The following is a 26,224-nucleotide window of genomic DNA, read 5'->3' as shown; positions in this document are numbered from 1 at the left end:
AATGCCAGCCCAACAGCATTTTTGAAAACAATAACAAAGGAATAGTATTTTTAATTGCCCCCCTGTAAGGGGTGTGGTCTCTTGATTCTGGGGCAGGGGGAATCTTCTTCTGTACACAGCAAAGGAAGGCAGAGCAATTGCACCTTACAGGTAGTCTGTTCTAGCCTGCTGTCCTGCTTTGATTCCTTCATGATGACTAATTATGTGATTAAAAAAATTTAACACTATCCCTGGGGCTGCACATTGAAGGTAGTTAGGGATCTTCTTGGTAGCTGTCTGATAACTACATCTTCCCCTCTGCTGAACCAAATGAAAATATCTATTTTCTATGTTCTTCTGAATATTCTTCATTGGTGCATATAATAAAAGTTAAGCTGAGAAGAAGTTTCCTCAAAGAATGCACCTGATTCCTGGAGTGATCAGATACAGCATAGATAGGCCCTTTTAGGTTTGTGTACAGAAGGGAAATTTGGCAGGGGAAATCTGTTCTAGACTTTTGAATTTCAATAAAAAATCCTTTTTGCTGGCAGCAGAATTACAGAGGAGAACAGCTACAAGTTCCCTAGATAGTCTACCAACAGGATTTTGCAGTGAAAGGGGCTTAGATGAGATTAAGCAGGTTATGCCAATGCTGGCATTTCCCAGGGTGAGGAAATTGGAAGGGGGCTATGAGGTGCTCTTAAATTAACTGCTCAGCACAAACAATTTTTGAAGCAAATGAAACTCACAACCATTAACACTTCAACAGAAGAAAAAACTTGAAATACTGCTCTGTACCTCTCCTACCTTCCCAGTTCTAGTAGCTACTCCCTATTTCCTCTCACTGCCTTGTCTCCTATCCCCATCACAGTACCCCTCTAAGCTTTCTCCCCACAAAATCCTAGCCTGTTTGCAGCTGAATAAAAGTGTTTTAGGAGTGTAGGTATTTCAGAGGAATAATAATGGACGGGGAGTGATTAAGGTGAGGTAACCTGTCAAAGGTAATCCATTACCTAAAAAGAGTTTCTTGGTGGGGGGGGGGACAGCATTAATGACCACCACACTGTGTTACCTCCTCCATCAAAAGAACAAGGATCTTAAATTTCCCTTTTTCTGCTATAAAAATGAGGTCCCCTCATTACTCATTATGCTCTTGCATACTCACTGGCTACCTAAATTGTAATCTGTTGTAAATATTCTTGCTTTAAAACCTAAATTCAAGCTGCATAGAGCACACACAGCTTTCTGATACAACCCTGAGAAGCCTCTCTAAGGGCACTAATGGTATAATTTCCTGAGCTATATCCTTAGATCATCCTGTAACTACGGCATTAGAGTGCCTTAGAATTATTGTATAGGAATGGTTTGGCATTAAAGCTCTATAAAGCACTCATGAAATGACAACATTAGCACTTTGGAGTGGCTTCTCAGAGTAGGATCATTGTGTTTCATGCATGTGTCCCGAGTAGAGATGGGGATGAATATAAAAAGGGATCCGTTTTTCTGACGAATATAGCCGATTTGTCATACTATATTCATCGATCTGTATTTGTAAGATTTTAAATCAGGACAAATATGGCTTGACAAATATTTCCTCGGTTTTATTCGTCGATCCGTTCATATTCGTCTATATTCGTTACCCCTCTGAGGGGCCTCTCTGAGCTTCTGGAGCCAATTTGAAGCTCTGGCGAGATCCTGGATTGGCATGTCCAGCATCCAATAGCGCTGCTGAAAGGTGTATCTTTTTTACAGACGCTTCATATAATCTTTTCCCATCCGGCTGTTCCCCACCTCTGTTCATGCTTTCTGGAGTGAGAACAGTTACTGCTTGCTGGCTTGCTGGTGCTCTTGCGGTTTCGCTTTTGTGGCAGCAAAGCAAAGACTTATATTTTTCTTTTTCTTCATCATCATCATTTATCAATCATCAACAACTTTACTGTACTGGGAATTTGGGGAGGGATTTCAGGTAGCTTAGGCTATTTCTTCAGAAGGAAGGGCTTAATTTTATTTCAAAATCAAATCAATCAAATCTTTCTTTTTTTCCTGGAGGCTTGTGTGTGTATCATCCGATGGGAGAGGGGGGGAACTGTCGCCGTGTGACTGTGGAATCTCTTTTCCTTTATAATCAGTTTTCAAAGTTTATTTTAGAGAGGCTTGTGTCTCTCAGGGACTTTGGTGGCTGGCTGGATCCATCATTCCTTTTTTCTTCCAAAAGTACTTATGGGGGGTGTCTAAGTGGGAGGATTATTCAGTTTTCCAAAGTTCATTTTAGAGAGGCTTGTGTCTCTCAGAGAATTTGGTGGCTGGTTGGATCCATCATTCCTTTTTCTTCCAAAAGTACTTATGGGGGGTGTCTAAGTGGGAGGATTAATCAGTTTTCCAAAGTTCATTTTAGAGAGGCTTGTGTCTCTCAGAGAATTTGGTGGCTGGCTGGATCCATCGTTCCTTTTTTCTTCCAAAAGTACTTATGGGGGGTGTCTAAGTGGGAGGATTATTCAGTTTTCCAAAGTTCATTTTAGAGAGGCTTGTGTCTCTCAGAAAATTTGGTGGCTGGCTGGATCCATCATTCCTTTTTCTTCCAAAAGTTCTTATATTTTTTGGGAGGTGTCTCTGAGTCTTAACTGGCAGGGCTTTTCTTTTTGGACTTTTTTGGCTTCTCTGCCACAGTGGGTCGGGGGGGGGAATTTTCCTAATTACATTATACTGAAAGGGGGGGCTTTGTTTAGGCAGGCAGGTCACATTTTAGTAAAAGAATTAAACCACCATCATTCTAAAAATAAAATTTGTACACACTCCATTAGTTTCCTTCCTCAATCTCCATTGCTTTATTTGTTTAGTTAGTTTTGCACAACCATGTCTATGATAACAAATGCCACTGTTCCTCTTCTGGTGGCCTTGCAGGCAAGCATGGAACCAAAGCTTCCAGAGGTGCCAAAAGAACTGCCACTCCTCTTCCTAGAGGAATCTGAGGAGTTACTGGTTTCTGAAGATCCCCAGTCTGATTTGGAACCAGTAACGGCAGGGCAGGCTTCACACACACCCCATCCCCAGAGTCATCTGTTCCCTCCTCCCAGACCAGCAGCATCTCTGGGACACAGAGTAATTCCCAGGCCAGCAGTCAGGGGCAGACAGGGGGTCCTCATTTGTGCAAACATGGCAGAAGGGCCATGTGGCATCATTTCTCAGTGCTCAGCGATGACCCATGGCTGCCACGCTGCAATACCTGCCTTGGGGTGGTCTGGAGGGGGTCAGACCCCAGGCATCTGTCCCCCACCACCCTCTGCCAACATCTGGAGAGGCACCACCCAAGGCTCCTGTCCAGGGAAGGCACTTGGTCTGCGCCGTCTGGGAGAGAAAAAAGAGCAGCTTCAGGAGGTGCCTCCTTTCAAAAGGGAAGCCACAGGGGTTTCTGGGGCTGGGAGCAGGAGGCAGGCCACGCTCTACAAGGTGGCACCTGTCGGGTCCGCCATGACCCTCAGCTGGCGGTTGAAGGGCAAGGCCCAGCAGGCGGCCACTCATCTTGTTGCCAATTGTCTTGCTTGGACTTCCCCTGTCCATCGTGGAATCCCAGGCCTTCTGCTAGTTGCTGCATTTTTTTGCCCTCTGGTACGACCTCCCCTCACAGAGAACTCTCAGTTCTAGGGTGCTGCCCTCATTCTATGACTCCATGGGGGAGGTGGTCCGGGACCATTTTTTATGGCTACAGGGTACAAGGTGCACTTCACAGCGGACCTATGGAGCGGAGGTCAGCACAGCTACCTCTTGCTCACAGCTCACTGGTGGCAGCCAGAGGACTTTAGTAGTGGCAGGGCATTGGTGACAGGGCTGCAGAGGGAGGCCCTTGCCCTGCCCCCAGGCTACAGGTCCATTCTGCTGCAGGCAAGGCACATGGAAGCTCAGGCTACAGAGAGGAACATTGCTGATACGTTCCTCTCTGCACTGCAGGAGTGGGCACCGGAGGGGGAGGTGACCTGTGGCAACATGGTCACAGATGTTGGGTGGAACATGTTGGCAGCATTGAACACGGTGGGCTTTAAGGGCATCATATGCATGGCACAAAAATTACACCTTGTGGTGCACGATGCCTTCAGCCTGGGCAGCCACTTCAAGCCCGAGTGGGACGTAGGCACCCAGGAGATGTGGGCAATGCTGCCAACTGGTGGGCCACTTCTCCTGCAGATTGAAAGCTGCCCACCGGCTGCGTGAGAGGCAGGAGGAGTTGGGTCAGGAGACACACGTTCTCCTGACAGACTTGCCCACCAGGTGGAACTGCACCTACACCATGGTGTCCCACTTGGTGGAGCAGAAGGCCGTTTTGGAGGACATCATGTCCTCCACACCCATTCTGCCTGGAGGGAGAGAGTTGGGCATCAGTGCCATGGATTGGCTGGCCCTCTCCCAGATGGTGGAAGTGCTCAAGCCCTTCCTGGAAACCATGGACATCTTGTGTGGCTATACGGCAAGCCTGGGGCAGGTCATCCCCCTGATACATGTCCTCTATAGGCCCCTGGAGACTGCCATGGCACCAGGATCCTCCCTCCTTCCACAGACCAGGGCTTTGGTGAAGAGGTTGCAGGCAGGCGTGCAGAAGTGACTCCATCCTGTCTACAGCGACAGAGCTTACTGCATGCCTGCCTGTGTCATCCTTGAATCAAGGGGGGCTTGGCAGCACTCACCGCAGACCTCGAGGAGTGGAGAATGGAGCTCTCCACTGAGGTCTGCAGGGCGCTGGGGGCACAATGCTTGCATGGGGGGCTGGGAATGTCAGGCCACGAGGGGCAGGGTGGTTTGCCTGAACCACAGGGGAGGACTTCACCTGGTGAAGGCTGTATTCACCAACATTACTGGAGCTCTTTGGTAACCTCAGAGGCAATTGCCTCAGAGGAAAGAAAGCTGGCTGAGGAGGATTCAGCAGAGATAATGGTGCAGGAATATCTGGCTGAGACCCCTCAGCCCCACCAGTCAGATCCCCTCCATTACTGGGCTACGAAACTAGTCATATGGCCGGAGTTGTCCAATGTGGCCATGGATCTCCTTTCCATTCCCCCCCCCCAGTGTCCAGAGGGAGCGCGTGTTTTCCCACCTCGGAGACATACTCTGACCACACCACTTGGATTCTGTTACTGTGGAGAGTCTGTCATTCATCACAGTGAATCTTCCCTTGTTGGGCTTCCCCTTACTGAACCCAAAGAGGTAGGGTTCCAATGACAGTTTCTCCCTTAACACATCGCCTGCCTGCCCACTCTCCAGTCCTCCCGGAAAAAAAAAGACCTGCCTACTTGCCTGCCAGCCTGTAAACCTGCCCCAACTCCAGCTGCTGATTCCATTCACCTCCTCAGGCCAAGTTCCAACCAAATCGTACCTACCTGCCTGCCTGCTGGATCAATTCAGACCAGCAGGCTGAGAAGTGTTGAACTCCTGCCTGCCTGCCTACCTGCTGAGTGACGTAGTCCCAGCGGGTTGTTTGTTCCACCTTCTGCCCCCGACTGCCTGCTGGGTTACATAGTCCTGGCGGGCTGTTTGTTCCACCTGCCTGCTGGGTTACATAGTCCCAGCGGACTGTTTGTTGCACCTTCTGCCTGCCTGCCTGCCTGCTGGGTGATGTAGTCCCAGCAAGTTGTTTGTTCCACCTTGTGCCTCCCTGACTGCCTGCTGGGTTGCATAGTCCCAGTGGGCTAAGCTTGTTCCACCTGACTGGGAGGAGAGAACTCCTGCCTGGAATGGGTTAAACGAACCACATCAGCTCTGCAATCGGAAGCCAGGCGATATGGTGATGATGGGGTGACATGCAGACAGCCTTTGGTTGGGGCAGACCCAGGCCTGCCCTCTTGGCATCTAAGTCTAAACCCTCTCTTGGTACACTCAGAGCCTGTCCCAGCACCCCCAGACGTGGCAAGAGGGCCAGAGAACCCTCTTGGCGCACCTAGAGCCTGTCCTGGCACCCCCGGACGTGGCAAGAGGGCCAGCCTGTCTAAGCCTCCCCAAACCTCTGAGGGCTAACTTTATCATATCCAGGCGGTCTCAGCAGCCAAGTTGCAAGCAATCCCCAGCTCTCTAGTTCTTCTAAATGAGCATCTTTGTTTGTTTGGAGGTTGTCAGCAAGTCTGGTTAGATGTTGGTGACTGTGACAGGCAAGTTTCCTAGGCCTGTCTCAGACCCACCCAAAGCCTGTCCGGGCATCACCCCATCACATTACTTCAGATTGCAGAGCTGATCTGATCTGTTTCCAACAGCACCGCAGCCCCGTGGATTAAACACTGTTAATAGCACCGGCCCTGTTCATCTGATGATGCTGGTGGTGCTGTTGGAAGTTGCAAGCAACCTCAGTTACCTCCTGGGGGCAAAAACCTTTCCTTTGCAGGCAAATCTGATGTTGCTGAAGAAAACCAGAGTCTCTTGCGGCTGCCTTTTGCTTCAGTGCCTCCATAGGGCCCAAAAGCCTGCCTTCTGGCTGTCAACTACCTCAGTGCCCAATGGGGCCGAAAGAGCCTGCTTTCCGGCTGGTGTGTGCCTGAGTGCCCGATGGAGCAACACACTCTACTTTGCTGCTGCCAACTTACCTCAGTGCCCCGATGGGGCCCCAAAGCCTGTCCAGGCGTCGCCCCATCACACGGCATGAGACTGCAGAGTTTATCTTGTGCCAACAACAACCACCATCCCTTTTCTTCATCAATAATAAAACAAACAACATCATTGCACGGCTTCAGATTCAGACTGCAGAGCTGATCATCTGGTTTTCCAAAGCTGTCCTCCTGGCTTCCCCGTGCCAAGAGGACTAGGCTGACCCAAGCCCTTCCTGGTAGTCAAAAACAGCATACTTGACTAAATAATTAATTCTTTCTGGAGGCTTGTGTATCATATGACACCTTGATGGCAAACACCACCCTCTTGCTTGTCAATGTTGAAGATTTCTTCCACTACACATCCAATGGGCAAAGCCTACTTTGCTGCCAATTGCCTCAATGCCCGATGCCTATTAAGACATGCTTTCCCACCTACTTTGGAGCCAACTACCTCAGTGCGTGATGCGGCAACACACTCTACATTGCTGCTGCTAACTTCCTTAGTGCCCGATGGGGCAACACACTCTGCTTTTAGTCCCATGCCAACTCAGTAGGTAGGCAGAAGTTGGAACAAACTACCCAAACGAATTAGCTCAGCTCACCAATGGCCCCACAGTTTAACCACTATAGTACGAGCGTGGCTGGGCTCTGCCCCACCCACCCAAAGCCTGTCTGCACGTCACCTGAATGTGCCAAGAGGGCCATCTAACCGTTTTGGCGGGCACACCTATAGCTAGTCCCAGCACCCCCGAATGAGTGAAGAGGGCCATCCAGCTCTCTTGGCAGACCCAGACTGAGCTGTAAGAAAAATGAATGAATACTTGCTGTTGTACAACTAAAGTATACAAGAGCAAAGTGTTGGGTGAGGCCCATAATGTGCCAAGAGAGAGAGCTGTCCAGCCATGTTGGCACACCCCAAGCTGGGCTCTGCCCCATCCAAGACTGTCCAGGCATCACCCCATCGCCTGGCTTCAGATGGCAGAGCTCGTCTGGTTTTCAACCCGTGCCAAGGGGGCCGGCCTGTCTAAGCCCCCCCCAACTTCCGAGGGCTATCATTATCATATCTGGGTGGTCTCAGCAGCCATGTTGCAAGCAATCCCTAGCTTTCCAGTTGTAAACAAGCATTTTTGTCTCCCCATCACCTGGCTTCAGATTTCAGGGCTGATCTGTTTCTGGCAGCCTGTTTTCCTGTTGCCAACATCCTCAGTGCCTGATGGGGCAGTACACACCACTTTTATGCTGCCAACTACCTCAGTACCCAATGGAGCAACACTTCACTTTGCTGCTGCCAACTTACCTCGTTGGGGCCAAAAGAGCCTGTCTTCCCTGCTGCCAACTTCCTCAGTGCCTGATGGAGCCAAAAAGCCTGCTGTGCTGCCAAATACCTCCTTGCCTCCAGTCCTCCTGAGGGCAACCTCTGCTTCACTGGCAAATGTAATGTTGTGCTGAGCTGAAGACAAACTTGATGCCTCATGCATGCCTCTGCCAAAGGGACCTCTCATTCTGCTGGTGCTAAATATAACCCCCTCAAGGCCATGGGCTTCTGTGCCTTGTGGTAAACTTTCCTGGGGGGACCCAATTTGTGGATGAATAACTCGGAGTTCTGATATCCAACCTTCACCAAAGTTGGCAGGCATGTTGGGGAAAGACATAGGAAGCTCCATTGTGATTCTGGAGTTCTGGGGGGAGCTTTCCTGGGGTGGTCCTCTTTGTGACTATATAACTCAGGAGTTATGATGAGCCAATGTTTACCAAACTTTCAAGAGTTGTAGCAAAGCATCCGAGGAAGCTTCCCCGCAAATTTGGTGTCTCTAGGTCATTGGGGGCCGATATTATAGCCATTTAAAGTGCAGACAAATCTACAAATCGATTCATCGATGAATATTCATATATTCGTATTCATTGATTCGTTAACCTTCACGAATAACGGATCAAAATGAATTGCCATTATTTTATTTGTCTCCATCTCTAGTCCTGAGCAGCTTGGATTTTGGTTCTAAGGCAAAATTCAAACAAACAAAAAAACAACCCAAAAAGAGGTTAATTTTCAGAGGGCAGCCAACATTGGATGTGGGGGCAGGTCTTTTGGGGGAGGATATATATATATATATATATATATATATATATATATATATATATATATATATATATATATATATATATATATATATATATATATATATATATATATATATATATATATATATATATATATATATATATATATATACAGTATATGCACATATGTGGATGTGTGGTGGGTGGATGGTAGAAAGCTATTAAGTATAACGTGTTATCAAAACAACATAATATGTTGCATTGATGAGTCAGATTTTGACTATAACTACAACCTGCCCACTGCCATACATGCTGAGGAACCCACATGATTATCATCAAGGAGCTGCATTCCAAGCACTGGGCAAGGACACTTTTAAATTATCCCTTCTCAAAGCTGCTTTTCCCCAGAAGAAGCAACCATAGGAGGTTTATGCAAGCATTTCTAGGGGGGTGTCCTGCATGGACCTGTACGCTCTGAAACAGTCCAATGTGTGATTAAAAACTACAAGTCAATTTAAAGACAGGGAGAAAAAAGGCAATGTTTAAAAATGTCTTTCCCCTTGGTAACTCTTATTAGGATATACGATTAAACTCCCTAACAACACAGTGAAATAAACTGTCCTGGTTTACTCAATTCTATGAGAATAGGCTGTGCAATGAATTCTGCAGAAATCATGGGCCTTGGAGATTGATTCATTGATATCCAATCTCCATGTTGCACCAGGCAGCATATAAAAGGGTTAACTCATATCTGAGAAGGGGCTGGGGGCAGATTTGTGCATACTAATTTACATGCACAGATTGTTATCATCCCTAAGACATACTCCGCATCTCAGAGACCAGTCTACCAGCTCATTTTCCTGTCCAGATTCTTCTTATTGCTGATCAACAGCTTCAGAACTAAACAACAACAAACAAAAACAAAACTACAACAATCAACCCAACAACCAACCAACCAAAAAAACACAACTTATTGGACTTCAGCTTCCAGAAGGCTGTAGCCAGCACAGGCACTATTCTTCTCCCCAAATTTACCTTTATTGTATTCTTTATAATATTGAAGAAGACTTGTATCTGTATGTCTTCCCCAAATTTCCCTTAAATGGGGACTCCCTTCTTCAGTTTTTCTATAGTTTGGCAGATCTTGGGCCATGAGGGAGTAGTAAAAGTCTGAAGACATCACATTGTTTGGAATGAAAATGCTGAAATACTCTCATCAACTATGCACTAGAGCAACCAGAAAGTACATTGGAGGTGGCTCACAGTGATGTACACTTTAAGGATTACCAGGATCCACAAGCAAATGGAAACCATCTGCTTTCCTCTATCACAAGATGGTGTTTTTCAGTCTCTGTGGGGACAACCTTTGCACAAGCAAATAAACTAGAGATGTGCTTTCCTTTCAAGAATTTAATCCTATCTTTTTCAAAGCTGTTGCTGTTCTTTTGTGGAGACAGGATGGATTTGTTTGACCATGAATATACTTTATTTTGTTGTACAAAGTTGGTTTTCCTCAACTTTAGGAAGGTTTGTCACATTCTCCTCTTCCCTTCTTCAAAGGCAAGACACAGTCTGTAGCGTCCAAGCATGGGGGATTCATGGACCACGCAAGGGCGGCTCTGTTCCTCTCAGCTGAATGTCAGTTATCCATCTCTGCAAGTATTTGCAGTCAGTACTAGTGTAATTTGATGATAAGCTATAATAAGCTTCTCTGGGTTTGCTTCAAGACCGTAGACACAGTACTCTTGTTGGAAAAATAACAATCTTGCATGCATTAACTCTGGGTGTTAGTGGGTAGTGATGGTTTGCTGTCTAAAAGTGATTGTGCTTTGCCACGAATATTATGTTTACTAACTCTGGTGTTTATGGCGAGGCTTTTCTTCCTGTTTTGTTTGTTTGTATCATTTGGTTGATAGTCCACCTGTCCATTCTGCCCTTGCCATCTTCTTAGAAGCCAATATGGATGTTTTGTCCATGCTAGGAGACTCTGTTTTACCTCTTTTTCTCCCTTAGGACTGTACCTACAAGATGACAACTTGTAAGTAAAACCTTCTCTTTTTTTTAACTTAAAGTCACTTTCTTGAGTGACTCTTACTACAGAAGGAGCTAGATTTTCTATGCTTAAGACAGGGGTGGTGGGGCTGGAGCTGATCTCTCAATGTATGTATTTTCCTGTATTGTACTCTGCTGATAACTAAAGGAATAACCAAATTTGTAGAAACTTTTTTTTACCAAAACTCTACAACAGAACTGACGTGCTGATGACTTCTTTAGGTGCAGAAGATGGAACCTTGTATAGTCAGGGAAGGATCTCCAGACAGTGCCTATCAACTCTCATGCTGTTTCAGGAATTTGATTAGGGTATCCAATTGCACATTAGCCCCAAAGAGGACAAAATGGGACACCAATGTACATAAAATGTGTTTATGTTAATTTATATGGCGAGATTGGAGATGGGAAATGTTAATTTTTCACTGTGCAACTCTCAAAATACACCATGTAGCATGGCCACTGGCATGGCCCATTTGTAAAAAAAGACAAGAATGGAGGGATGGTAGGGATGGTTTACCTTCATGGGTAAAATGGCATATTAAGGAAATTCTGGAGTCAAACCGCATGTTAAAGGAAATATATATATCCACCTCTTAAAATATTTTCCTACCAGTATGCAGGTTCTTCAAAACTCCATGCCTGAACAATCAAATGTAAAAATGCAGCTCTGTTTACCTGCTGAAGACCAATCCCATAGCAACAGTGAGTTAATTTGCAACATGTGAAGCTCTGTTTCTAGTTATATGCTAACATCTCTCTCTCTCTCTCTCTCTCTCTCTCTCTCTGTGTGTGTGTGTGTGTGTGTGTGTGTGTGTGTCTGCCTGTCTGTCTGTCTGATAAATATGCTGCTCTTCTCCCCATTGGAAACTAAAGACAGCTAACAATCAATTGAAACAACATAGTAAACACAATTTTAAAAATGTTAAAATGTAATATTAGAAAACAATTGAAGAAATGAAATCGCAAAAGCCACAATTTAAAGACACCCCAACCTCCCCTCCCAAAATCAGTAAATACAGCATTCTGTAATTCTCCCACTTGTCAAAGCCAATTAAACAATAGGCTCAAAAAGATAATTAACCAAGCTTTCTTTTTTTATTCACTGGCACTATATGTTTGTGTTCAATACCTAATTATTATTTCATAGCACTCAAGCTATTTTAGGCATTTTGCTTCATTTTAAACCTTGGTTTATCACAGAGTTAATGACTGGCTTTCTGAATCATAATAGTAACTTCTGCCTGCATTTCAGTCTGCTCTCATTTAATTATTGAAATGTTGACTCAACTCTTTTCTCAGCAGAGGATTGAGAAAAGATCCGTCTCTTTATCCTTCTCTTACTTGGACTAAGGATTATTTGAGCACCATTCAGCTTTGCACCGGGAAATCCCATTGAAATGTCTTTTTAGAAGCATGAGTGCTAATAATCCCATAATTATTCCTAGGCTGTCATTGCCTGGCTCATGCATATGCTTCTGCCTGTGCTTCGTCTTAATCCATATACTGCAGAAGGCATGGGATGACTTGGGAGGCTGGGTGAAGTAACAATACCCATGTGGTTTAACGGTACATGTATGAGATCTTCCTTCAATACATTGTATAAAGTAAAACCAGCGCTGGAAGCAGCTTTGTGATGAGCATATTCAAAATTCAAGACTTTTGTATCAATATCTTTAACGCAGATTCAGACTATTCCACCGAAACTTTAGAAATGCAACTCCCATTTCTTGTCTGAAGAAGAAAAGCAATCTGGCTGTTATTTGTATATTGTTGACAAATTCTAAATAAATGTGTTCTGATGTTTATACTGCCGTATGTGATCTTGAGACTTTATAATGCACAAAGATGTTTTCCAGGTTTGGTTTGTTGTTGTTGTTGGCATTTTTGCATTTCTCTATTCCGCAGGGATCCACCTTACTTGTAACCTACTGTAATGGTTCTGTATGACAGGAAATTACTGTCACAGAAGAATGGGAAAGTGTTCTGAAATCACAGAAACATGTGCAACTGCACAGATGCAACAATTCAAATTTTGGGCCTGTCTCCCATGAATGCTGGTACAACTCTGTGAGTTGGAGCAGAGCCAGGGCCAAGAAGTCTGAAATCCCCACTGTGCGTCCCAGGAGAAGGGCCAGCTGAAATCACTGAAAGTGTATTTGGTTGATATGTGCTGCTGAAAGATGCGTCCTCTGTACTGCTTTGTGCAAGCTGCATGAATCCAGACAGCTTTCTGCATCATAATAGTACCTTTTGCCTGCATTTCAGTCTCCTCTCATTTCATTATTGAAATGTCGACTCAGCTCTTTTCCCAGACAACTATCAGAAGGAGGAACTGGTAACCACTTGTGAGAATGTTATACCTAAGAAAAGCCTGGAAGGGTTACCATAGTTCAGAATCAACTTGACAGCATTCTGCTGTTGTCGTCGTTGTCACAACTGACACCTTGAGCACCCTCTCATGCACAACTGCCTTGGATGTGTTTCAGTTACACTACTGTATCTTTTTTTTTCCTTTCAAAAATGTCTTCTGGGTAGTATGTTGTTGCTGTTAATCAAAGTTGACTGTGATGAGCCATTGACTGAGTCCATGAGATGAGCCATTGTGCGCATTTGTGTGTAGGCATGGGGAAACGGAACACGTCAGCAATATCAACAGGGAATGTTGTCCACTGCCCTGCCAAAATAGAGATCTTCCAGATACCAACTGAAATTGGACAATCCAAATTGTTCCCTGATTTGTTTGTTACTGGGCAAACATGTGTGACAGTCACATCGATCCCATATGTTGTCCAACCGCTGTGCAGTCATGTGGACATCCTTACCATTACACATGCATTTTAGGCTGTTGAGCCACTAGGGTAGGAATGTGGCTTCCTCCTGAGTCCCCTTCAGTGTCTCCATAGCCTGACATTTCATATGCTGTGAGCAAAGGCATGATAGTGGATTGCACCATTGAAAATACCCTCTGCAGCCTGGGAGAGCCTTAAGTAATTAGCAATTGTGGCAGAAGAACAAGGTCACTGGTTGTCACATGATCTTAGCTGTTAAGAACAATATATGCTGCAGTTCCTGGTGTATCAGTTTCTTCAGCAGATAGGAATTGAGATAGAGATGAAAACAGAAGAGAAAAGTGAAGTCTAGATTCCAGTTACTTCTTTGTCAGGTTAGCCTACTTCTACATGTTGTTTTCGCTACCATGTAATCCCTTCCTCAACTATTATGTTTTCAGAGGAGGGACAGCGGGAGAGATTGAAATAATTCCATATAGAACAAAGAAAGAAAGATGCATGTAAAACAAAAAGTGCAATGCAGTGTCCTTGCTTACTTGTGTCTGATAGCACTCATGGTTCTCCTTGACCTGTCATTTAAGGACTTTTTCAGTGGGAGGTCCCCAATCAAGCCGTTTTGAAGGGAACAAAACACGTGTGTCTTCTGTTCCTGAACAAGACAATCAAATGAAAGTGGTATTCTATGTGTCAATATGGTTGAGCAGGCTGCTAAGGGGCATTTTTATGTTATAAGAAGGAAGCAGTCCAAAGAAACTTGAAGATATGCTAATTAAGGCTGCAGTGATATTATCTACTTCTGAGTAAGTGTACTGATCTATGGAGTGGTGCCAAATGTTTCTCTCTAACCTATCTGTACCAGCAACCAAATCTCAAGATGTCTCTAACTTTCAATGTTTTCCATTCATACAAGGCCCCAAAGCTCAATGAAGGCAATTACAGAGACAAAATCTTCAAGCCCTAAAGTAAAATAGAAGGACAGGTAAAAATACAGACTATCACTATAAGGATTGTCCCTCCTGATGTTTTGTGACCTAAATCTAGCAGATTGGGACATGATTCCTACTCCAAAGTAAGAGAACTCACTTTCTTGTCCATCTTTCTTTCTTCTGTCTGAAGTGAATCTATGCTATCACAGCCCTCTTGTATGCCTGTCACCACCCACTGGTCTGAACAAAACAGCCCATTTGTTGTTACATGCTGTCAAGTTTCATCCAAGTTATAGTGACCTTAATAGGGTTTTCAAGGCATGTGAGATATTTTAGCATTGCCTCTGTTCAGAGAGCTTCTGTGGATGCATGGGATTTGAACCCACGTCTCCATCATTCTACCCACTGCACCACACCATCTGTTTACCAGGGGTGGGCAATTAATTTCTATAGGGGGGCCACATGAAAAATCTGAACTGTGTTCAGGGGCCGAACCAACTTTACTTAAAAGTAAAATGAAACAGTGATGCTATGATTGTTTTTATTTTAAACTTGTTAATCTTCACAAATACTAAAGAGGGTTTTTTTTGCAGTATGTTAAAGATAAGCAACTGATCAACTTTAGACAAAAAGCCATAAATGGTCTTGATGTCTGGCAGGCTGTACAGGAGCGGCTCGCAGACCGTATGTGGCCCTCGGGCCACACTTTGCCCAATTCTGGTTTAGCCCATAGGGGTTATATAAGCATTCAGAAGATTGTGTGAATTCTAATAACAATATAAACATGTGCCACTAAGTCAATTCTGACTTTGGCAAGAAGAACTATGAGTGCTATCAGACACAAGAAAGCAAGGATACTATATAGCAATATACTTTTTTTTTAACAGGCATCTTTCTTTCAGAGTTTTCCTGGTAGAGAATACTCAGAAGTGGTTTACAATGGGGGCCTCCTGGGACTGTGCAGCTTCCAGTGGGGACTCAAACTCCCAACCTCTGGGTCCACAACCAGATACTTAAACCACTGAGATATCCATCCAGTCCCTAAATGAATTCTACTTGAGCTTAATGTTTGGGAATGAAAACCCACTAAAATCACTGGAATAGCTCTGCTGAAAACACAACCAACTGACAGAACAAAAGAAAACGTATTATTTTTGTATTGTTTTGTAATTTGCAGTAGCCTTTAAAACACAGTTGTGAAGTGACTAATGGAGTGTTTCCAAAAATACATTTACTGTTAAGTGCTATTTTCAAGGTAGATGGTATGAGAGAAGGGATAAGGCTCTCTCCCTATTCAGGGCATGAGCCCCAGTAACCATGACCTATAATCTCTTTCTGAAAATGAGATTTGTCCCATACTCATGTTCAGAAAAATGCTCTCTAGGATGACAATGAAAAACTGTGAGGATTTTCTTGTTTGCTAATAAGCATTTAATTCCATGCTGACATTTTTGGCCCTTTCAGGCTCTCACTTCCAACTTCCCAATCTTTTATTTGATTAATAAAGTCACACCTCACCTTTTGGAAACTTCTATACAGTGGGGTCTTGACTTGAGAACTTAATCCATATTGGAAGGCAGTTCTCAAGTCAAAAAGTCTGTAAGTCAATTCTCCATTGACCTACAGTGCATTGAAAACCGATTAATCCCGTAACAGGCCATTTTTGTTCCATTTTGGTTTTTTTCTGGTCTGTAAGTCAAATCTCAGTCTGCAAGTCAAACCTAAATTTTGCGGCCAGAGAAGTCTGTAACTCAAAAAGTCTGTAAGTCAAGCCGTCTGTAAGTCAAGGGTCCACTGTATCCCCTTTTAGGGAAAAAGACAAAGCTGGGTTTTGAGCCAGACCCAACCTCATTAGGCAAGGAATTATCAAAATCTATAGGTGATTACAGTAAATGGAATGAATAATATTTGTATAGAGGACTTCAGTTTTTCCAAGTGGTTATATGTGGAAATCACTTTTTACTGAAAGAGAATAAAAAAACAGACACATCTCTGGTGACGATGTTACTGCTACCTTTTTTTTTTTTTTTTTTTTTGCAATGCAGGAAGGTTCTAATGAAGCCCTTCAGGAAAAAGATATGTTTGCTGTATCTTTTGAAGTGGAGAAAAGGTCAGAAGTGGCTCGTAATCCCATTACACCAGTCAGCATGTGGCAGACCTTCCTGAAACCTCCTTTGCTCCTTCTCAAATTTCTGTAGAAAACAACATCCATTAAATCCTTACTTTCATTAGCCCTGCCATGAAGCAGAAGCCAGGAATTCAGTGCAGTTTTTGCTCCACAGCAACTCCCTTGACCACCCCACAAACCAAGTCCAAGGTTATCTGTGAGCTCTTTCTTGAATTGTGGACCTTAGAAATACTTACCAGTCCTGGTACAACAGCTGTGTGGTACTAGTTCCATTCCTGGATCTAAAACTGGTGGCATGGGTGGGGTATTATCAGTACGGTTGCTAGGTGTGTAGCATCCCATTTCCTGTAACGTCAAAGTCAAAGCCTGAGATTGAGAAACAGATCCCTGAATGTCACATTCCAATCTTTTGATGTCAGGGGTGGTGGTGGTGGTGGTGGTGGACCTTATGGAGAATTGCAGTGTTGAGTATTTGTGCCAAAGGAAGTAGAGGAACTATGATGGCTTTAAAGGCAATCATGTGAATTTCAGAGTAGCAGTTCTAGAACATGCAAGATAATGAAAAAGAGAAGGTTGTTACTGAGCATGCCTTGATGGAATGTCTTGAAGCCATGAAAATGAACCCTAAACTCTAGAGTTGAAATTTCAGGTCCAAAGTCTGAGACCTAGTGGAGGAAACGCAAAACATTAGTCTCAGGGCCAAACCCTGATATCTGGCAATATAAATATCTGTTCGCTGCTGAGACTCAGAGCCCAATAAGAGAGATCTAGTGCTAATCCCCAGTGTTACTTTGCCGTGGTCCTCTTTACTGTGATGACCTGTTCAGCAATTCTCTCAAAGCACATAAGCAGTAACAAAAGCAAGAAGATGGATGGAACAGTAGAGTCCATTTGCCTTACTTACTCCAGCTGGGTAATTAGTACGTAGGTATGTGAATCATAGAATCATAGAGTTGGAAGGGGCTTATAAGGCCATTGAGTCCAGCCCCCTGCTTTATGATCAATGGTGATCATAACATGAAGGTAGGTGTGAGTTCAAGCCATAGATGGCCCATTGATCAAATCGCTGGACAACTCATCCTAAAATACTAGGTGAGGATTGACCCCTACTGCTTGGCTCAGGAGCTGCCTCTTGTTGGCCGCTGTTTTTTCCATCCCCCCTCCAAATCTGGAACCAAAGCTGCTCTTTACTAATTATAAACAATGCAACTGTATATGAATGGAGGAAGAGGGCCTTAATCCTGAGAATGTCAGTTATGAGACATAGGTTGCCATGGGTACACATAGTTACCATGGCCTGCACAGCAAGATGCATAGTTAGCATGGCCTCCTATTGGAGTAATCCACTTAGTACCTACATCCAGAATGAAGAGAGTGCCAGAATGTGACTGGAACACTGTTTTAGTGATTGATAACTGATTGGCTGTCTTCATTTCCACAGTTGCAACTTTCAACAGGTAGATTATAACAATGGTTCTCAACTTCTGGTATCTTAAGCACTCTGATTAGAAAACCAGAGTCCCACCATGATAGAAACCGAACACCCACTCTTTCCAAGAAAGAGTCTTCTTTACAATATTTAAACAGGTTTACACATTGAGATATGCCACTTGTGTTGAGTTGAGCAACGAAAATAGGATATTATTAAAATGCAAAAAGGCTGAAAATAATCCAAGACAGGTAGGTTGGTTGGAGAAAGCCCAAAACATGTGCAGAATGACATGGCAATTAAAGGGGCACAAACCCTTATTAATTGTTGTGAAAACCTTGTGGCCCACCAGTTATATGCACTGAAAACCAACATGTTGAGAATCACTTGATTAATAGTAAAGCATAGCAAAACCCAGCTGTGTTCATGTCAGAGTTTGTTTTATTTTTTTCAGAGAGAGTTTATTTGTGTTTAGTTTTCAGACTACAACACCCATTTTGGCCAGGGATTCTGGGATTTATACTCCAATAGCAATTTCTCAAAGCTCAGATCCTTCCTTTAGTTCTATTGTCATCCTTTTCTACTTCTCCCTTCCATATCTTCTTGTACTGTCATGTTCACACATTTATGGACCTGTACTCACAAAAATCAGCACAAGCATACATATGTTTAGGTGGGAATGTAACTATGAGTTGCCTCTTCATATATAGATCAGATTGTGGAAAGACATCTCAGCTTGCAGGACTGTCGTATATTCCAATTTCTGCCCAGATGCTTATACGCATGACGGTGGGTATCATTTAGTGAGGCATAGACTCAGCCCTGTAACTTAACTGAGAAGTGGAATCCAAATCAAGAAGACCTATGTATGTCCTGGGATATATCACATTTAAAAAAGGTGCTGTAGTTGCATTCCTCCCTAATCATGAAATCAATAAAAGGAGAATTTACTATTTGATACAAATAGGAGCTATACCTGGTAAATAATAAGGCTTTCATGAACAGCCCAAACAAGGAATAAATGGGATATTTCAATTCACACAAACCCTTGAGTTACCAAATTTTGCATGCCAATATCACCAGCCATTCTGTTCTTTCTTAGCAACTGGATATCAATATGTCACAATTCTTTGATCATGCATCAATCAGTAGTATCGGCTTTGAGCTCCCTCCTCGCTTCCTTCTCTCCCTCTCTCCCTTACACACAGAAGACGGGGGTGGGAAGAGGAGGAGGAAAAAAACAAGGACTAGAAGTAGTGTTCAAATTATAAGGAAGTCAATTTTAGCTAATCATTAGAAATGACACAACAGTCAGAGCTTTTCTTTCCCAACAAGCTTTTAGGTCTAAAGCAGAACTGCATTTGATGGATATGTTCTCATCTTTTGTTTTGCTTTTATTTGAGTCACTTTCAATCCCCAGCTTTGGGAGAATATAGCATGCTGAAATGCTGTATTTGGGACTTTTACAGCATGGTGACTTAAACAAACAAATCATCAAGGTTATAGCAAATCCTTGTTTTGACCCTGCTTAATGCACAAATGCAAAGAATCTTGAGTCTTATAGTGGCCTATATACTGAATTTAGAAGAAGGAGGGGGAGGGGAGGGAGAGAGAGATTGACTTAGGGCAGGTGAAATTAAATACAGGTGACTCAGCAGCATTAATGCTTGCCTTTGTTCTTTCCTCATTGAAGTTACCAGTCGTGCCTGCAAGACGTTTTTGCTGCCGAAGGGATCCAGTTCTGCACAATTCACAGTTTGCCATCATAAAGACCAGGTTGACTGCAGAGGATTATTCTTTGTAGAACAATTGTGCTCTAGGTGTCTTTGAAAAAAGGGAGACTCAACATTACTGTTGAAGCTCTTGGATTTCAAGTTGGTGGTGGATGAGGAAATCTCCACTCCTGCCTGTATGTTAGCCAAAAGTAATTAAAATGGCTGAAGATAAGAATGTCTTCCCAACTTTATCAGACAAAATTATTCACAGTTTTTTTTAACATAATGGTCAGAGAGTCGTGCACTCTGAAAATCAAAAGATGAACTGACACTTTTTGACCTAAAAGCTGGCTCCATCTGAAATGTAGAAGATAACAGTTCCTTCTGAGATGTGGTGGAGATTGGAGGGAGGAAGCCTTTCTTAATTAATCTTGAGGAAAAATGATTTTTCAAAAATCTGAGGGCTCAAATCCAGCAGCATAATGTACACTGGGGAAGGTCAATGGCATCATCAGCCATGGCAGTTCTTCAAAAACTAAAACTTCATGACACCCTTCCCCAAATTTCCCAAGGCTCCCTTAGAGTCCCTTTTGTTGCAAGGAAACTTCTGGGAGCTGCAGGACAAGGATGGGAGGGCTTTAATTCTCAACAATTGAGAAAGACAGAGGCCATCACCACATCCTGTGACAAGGGGTTCCACAGACCAACAACAAGCTGGTTAAAAATATTTTCTTTTGTCTGTTCTCACTCTCCCAACACTCAATTCGAGTGGATGTCACCTGGTTCTGGTACTGTGTGTGAGGGAAAAGAGCTTTCCTCTATCTATCCCCCCCCAATACATCTCTATCATTTCCCCCTTCAGTCACCTTTTATCTAGACCAGGGGTCTCCAAACTTTTCAGTATGAGGGCCACATTTATTTTACACATTTTTGAGGGTCGAAGGGGGGAAGGAGGACCCAAGCGATCCCCCACCCTGGCTGTCTTTGCAAAGACGGTGGGGTGGGAGATTGCTTGGGTCCCCCTTTCTCTCCTCTTCCTATGCCTGGGCTGGATAAAAAGACAAGGCAGGCCGGATGTGGACCACGAGCCGTAGTTTGGAGACCCCTGATCTAGACTAAAGAGCCCCAAATGCTGTAGCCTTTCCTCATAAGCGAGGTGCCCCAGCCCAGTCATCACTTTAGTCGCTCTCCTCTGCACCTTTTCCAGTTCAACTATGTCTTTTTTGAGGTGTGGCAACCAGAACTGTACACAGTACTCCAGGTACTCAATGGTACCTTGCCATTGTTTTGTACAATGGCATTATAATGTTGGCTGTTTTATTTTCAATCCCCTTTTTATGATATTGCAGTCTAGATTTTTTTAGAGCATAGAAACTTCAAACATTAGCACAGCAGGCAATTTTGCAAGACTAAAGATGTGATCATATGGGGAAATAGACTGCATTTTGGATCAGTGAAATCTTTTCCTCAGTGATTGTAAATCTAAGTGACATTTCAAAAAAAGAAAAAAGAAGAAGAAGCAACTTTGCAGACTGGAAAATCAGAGCTTGTGATCACGCCTGTATCTGGTGCAGACGGAATTTGAACTATAGTCCTTTCCCCCCCACCCCCATTATTCATGCCAATAACTTGCCTTTTGTGGAATAAGAGGACTTCTATGTCATTTTGCAGAGTTGATGTCAGCCTTATCTCTTTCTGTCATAAAGGACAGGATCAGAAATGCAGGAATACACGGCTCACTATTCCTAGCTATTATTATCTGAAATGCAAAGCTTTAATATTTTCCGCATGTTATCTAATAGAATCCCAAAGTTGTGAATGTGAAATTGAGCTACTGCTAGGAAAAGAAATCTATCTTTTTATTGTGGCACTTGACAATAAAGTAAATTAATTACAATAGCATAGAAATCAGTTAGGAGCAATTGTAGGTTTTCTATTGAATTGCTCTAAAAGAGACGATGGATAATGTGAAATGGATACTTGATAGACTTTTGTGTTGATTATGAATTAAAAATGAAATATAAAAATATAATAATAATGTGTTGCCAAATCAATTCCAAGACATGGTGACCCTTGTCCCTTGCCCGAAGGCAGCCCACAAGTGGTGCTGGAGGAGGCAATTCAGCAGCGGTGGCAGCAGTCAATGGGCAGCCACGAGAGGCGACCAAGAGTGGCTGCTCCTTTGACTCCACCTCCTTCCGTGTAACAAAACGACCCTCAATTTTTCCCTCTAAAGATTTTAGGGAAAAAAAATGTCATTTTCTACATGGAAAAGTACAGTACTTGGAAGTGGTTTACTCTTCCCATCTTCTGGGGGGGGGGGCACTTGAGGATCATTTAGCTTGTCCAAGACCACACAAGTTAACTCTTTATCCTACAAGGCACAAAGGGGAACCAAACTCCTAACTGCCGGCTCCATCTAGAGTTCTGTAGCAGCAGGTGTGCACTATCACATTTGCTCAGCTGGATCAGTCCAGCTGTAAATGTGGATGGGGGACTACATGCAGGTGCTGTCTGTTCCAGGTTACTTACAAATGAATGACAAAATGGATTACTTTGGCAAAATTGCCCTGTTTATTTGCATTTCACTGATTCTGAAGCATGCTTGTTTTCAAAAACATATGCACTTTGGAGGCCATTTCAGAAGACCACATGACCCCAGAGATACTGAAGGAGGAAGAAATAGCTCCTTCCAAGCAATGTTCAATATTTTGTTGTTGCCTTACAAAACCATAAAGACAACAGAACTAGAGCAACTAGCAAACTGCCTATATAAGAGATTATAAATAGAAGTCTTATTGGTTATCTATGGACATTGCTTGGAAAAAAAAATATTATGCCTTTGTGCTATTGTATTAAAAAATTCCTTTATAACTCTTCTACACAGTTTGAATGCTGTATTCAATTTAAATGGCTCAGGGATTCTGAGTAGGAACACGTAGCTGTGGTTTGTTTTTAAATCTACTTAGTTGCCCAGAGTAGCGCCTTGGTGCTATATGGGTGAGATATAAATGTAATGAAAGAAAGAATAAATAAATAGATATACCAAATTGTATACAAGGGAGGATGAAAAGGAGGAACAAGCCAACCAAGTCACCCACCTGCCTATCCATCCATGTGGGCTAGTCCTATGGTTGAAAATTGAACGATATAGGTACTTTCAGGCTGAATTTTAACAAAAAGTTACTTTTTGCAGAAGTCATTTGGGGAATTATAGCCCTCAAATCAATGTTTTTAAGCTTTCTAAGTGTCGTTGCCTGGTGGGAAAAAAAAATAGAAGGCCACAAATGCCAGGTTAAAGGATAGTAATCTTGGCTGGTACTACACAATCCTTCGCCTCCTCACATTCTTACTATTAAACAAGTTGTTGGTACATAAAGTACAACTGTTTAAAATTTTGTAACTAAAACTAGAGCTTATCACCTTCTAATTGTCCCTTTTTCTTTTTTCCCCTAGTAAAATAATATAGGTCTCAGCCTACTCTTTTCCAGTTCTTGGAGTCCCTCCAAGCAAGAATGTTAAGATGTTCTAAGAACGATTGGCTTTTTGTACATGATGATATTAGCCCTGGAGCGGATTTTCCTACTGTTTTGCCTACTGGTGTTACCCACGAGAGGTAAATGACACCAGCTCTTTGTAGCAAATTTGGGGACAGTGTCAATGATATGCAAGATCACTGAGTGGGGGATAAAAATGCGGCGGCTTGATTCTACCAACCAGCTTCTGTACCTGCTGTACAAACAGCAATTACTGCTGCCAAAAAACCTCACAAAAAACAAACAAACAAAAAACCACCACACACACACAAAAAAACATAGTGACACCCATGCTATGCCTGGCAAGGATAGCAGAGAGAGGCACTGTTGTTCCTGGCTGGAACAACAATGCTTCTTTCTGAATTAGTGGCTAGTCAGAGACAACATGAAATATTAGGCCCTCTGTTAGCTGTAAAAACTTTAGAAGTAAACTGTTTTACAGCCTGAGAGATGCTTGTGGGGAATAGGTTTGTCTACTGGTGTTACCTATGAGAGATAAATTGAATTTTAATGGACTAAATCCAATTGTTAGCCCCATTTAGAGCTGACCCGTTCAATGTTTAGGACTTGTTAGGTCAACATGGATGTGTTCATTAAATAGATCTACTCTAGTTGGAATTAAGAACTGGATTTCGTCTAACATCTGCCAAATACTAGATACTAGAATAAACAATGAGGGAGAGATTTGCCTTCTTCATGCCCTATCTGTGCACTTCTAAGGGCATTTGTGAGGAGCACAACATTGAATAGACAAGAGTTTGATCTTTTTGGGCTCTTACAGCTAGTCTGTCTGTGCATCTGCTTTTTTCAGCACTCCGTGAAACTGGTCAGAGCTATGCTACAGTTTTGGGGAGCTACACTCCAAAAACGTACATTTTTTCAAGCTCTAATGAACTTTCACTTGTACCTAATTTGAACAATTTCTGGGACCGCCAGGCATCACTCTGCTACTGAACACTCTGAACACTCTACCCTGTTTAGTGAATAAATGCAACATGAAACTTGCTGAAGAAATAGACCATGATAGGTTTAGGGGCATGTGAAAGTAAATTCAGAGACTCACTTTACTATTCTATGAAGAACAGGCCAGAATTCTGCTGCTTCTCCTTTTTATCAGAGGAAGAGTACTGGGTGATAAAGAGGAAAGGAATCTATAATTTAGTTTTAGAGGAAACTGGATAGTAGTGGACATTGGCCAGCCCGGAGGCAGTATTACACTGAACGTAATGCCTTTAGCTCCCCTTCCTGCATTATCTTATACCTGAGATGTCTTTTCTGTAACCTTTCTGTGTTACCTTATCCATGCAATACCTTTTGCCTAACTGTAAATACTGCATCTGGTTGCATTACTGCGAAGGGAGAGCAGAATGGGAAATAAAATGCAATCGCATCAGTTTCTTAAACATGAAACCTTGAAAACTTTCCTAGAGGCAAAGTGGGCAAGTTTCTGAGTAGAAGGTGAGATGGAAGTCGGCCTTCGTAGATAAGATTAAAAGGAATCAGGGACTTATCTTTTCTGAACAGAAGTTTGGCTTCCCAAAATCATGCTGCTGGAAACCACCATAAATAACAAAGGCCCTCGTTTCTATTATACATTGTTCTGATTTATGTACGGAACATCATTTGCTTTACCTAAGACTAAACTGATAGCCATAGCAAAGATTAGAATATTTTACAGACAAACTCTAAACAGTGTTCAAAACTTCACTTCAAAACTTCATTCTTCATTAGCACACAGTTCAGTATGGAATGTAATCCTGAAAGCTGGCAGCTGCAAACATTCATATATATCTAGTTCTACAGGCAATTTAAAAAGTAATTTGGCTAAGACTATCTTGCTAAGAACATTGGGCACAATTCTTCATGAAAGCTCAGAAATGTTAGCTTTTTTGGACTACATTTCCCAGAATTCCCTAGTGAGCATGAAAATGGCCATGTCAGTTGAGATATCCTGGGGGGCTATAGTCCAAAAAGGAATATTTGCAAGCCTTGACAGAGACACACCTGTTTCTATTCAGTCTCTGAGATGAGATGTCTGTTTTTGTTCCCCATTTTATTTTATAATAGGCTTATTTTTCAGAGAAGAGCACATGGGAAGGTCTGAATCACAGGGCTCTGGATTTGTCCCCTAACTTGGTTTGGAAGCCAGTTTGGGGCTTCAGAATGGGTCCCTTTTTGGTCCAGAGTGATTTGTGTCTCATCTGATACTGTTTTTTCCTCAGATCTGAGTGGATTTGCAGATTGGAATCAGTGCCTCCCCTGACTTGTATTGGAAAACCAAATTGACAGTAACTTCTTCATTTTAGTCCTGAATGCACATGGAATTTGACAACAACAGACCCTACAGTGGGGAGAAAACCCACCACATTTCTGACAACTAGCTTCAGGGATAAGTGACTTTAAAAATTATTTTTTAAAAAGGAAAAAAAGAGAGAAAAGTCCAGAGTTGTTTATTCTCCAGATCCAAGTTGACCGGTGCCATAGTTCCAAACCAATTTATAAATCCACTGCACTTCACCAAGGAAGTGGATGTGATCATTTATTTTATTTATTTATTTATTTATTTATTACATTTATATGCCGCCCATCTAGACATAGTCTACTCATTCCACTTCAATCTCAACTTCATACAGATCAGTGCAAACCAGGGCTTTTTGGTTAGTCATTTGGGCTTCACCCGAATAATACAATGCTGTTTGCTATTTTATGAACAAAGTTATTGGTGTTTGGATTGAAAGGTTCTACAAGACAAATTAAAATTCATCTTAACATGGTCCTCATCATAGAATTTTTCTCAAGACAAGCAAACCTAAGTCTTTACCATGTGTGGCATTCTTGCTTTGTTTTCCTAAAGAACAATATGTAGTTATGTTTTCTGGGCTTATCATATCTAACAAAAGAGACAAGCATCCTTTAAGGCAGATGAAAGCCAAAGATTATGCCCCCCACTAAAAATTCAACTTATAAATAATTTGAATTTCTTGTAGAGGTTCCTGGGTATGCACATGTGTCTCTTCTGTCTAATATCAGGCACTAGAATGCCTCAGTC

The 26,224-nt window shown here is 42.8% G+C and overlaps 1 long non-coding RNA gene across 1 annotated transcript; it reads left to right on the top strand.

Annotated features, from left to right (window-relative positions):
- Positions 1-23,032: 23,032 nt before the first annotated feature.
- Positions 23,033-25,581, top strand: LOC144589270 (uncharacterized). The gene is made up of 2 exons (XR_013545308.1): positions 23,033-23,255; positions 25,398-25,581. It is a non-coding gene; the product is annotated as an uncharacterized LOC144589270 (long non-coding RNA).
- Positions 25,582-26,224: the final 643 nt, after the last annotated feature.

This window comes from Pogona vitticeps, chromosome 4 (assembly GCF_051106095.1).
Source record: "Pogona vitticeps strain Pit_001003342236 chromosome 4, PviZW2.1, whole genome shotgun sequence".
Classification (NCBI taxonomy): Eukaryota; Metazoa; Chordata; class Lepidosauria; order Squamata; family Agamidae; genus Pogona; species Pogona vitticeps.
Note: the sequence above shows the minus strand (reverse complement) of the source record. Positions and strands in the feature narration are given on the sequence as shown.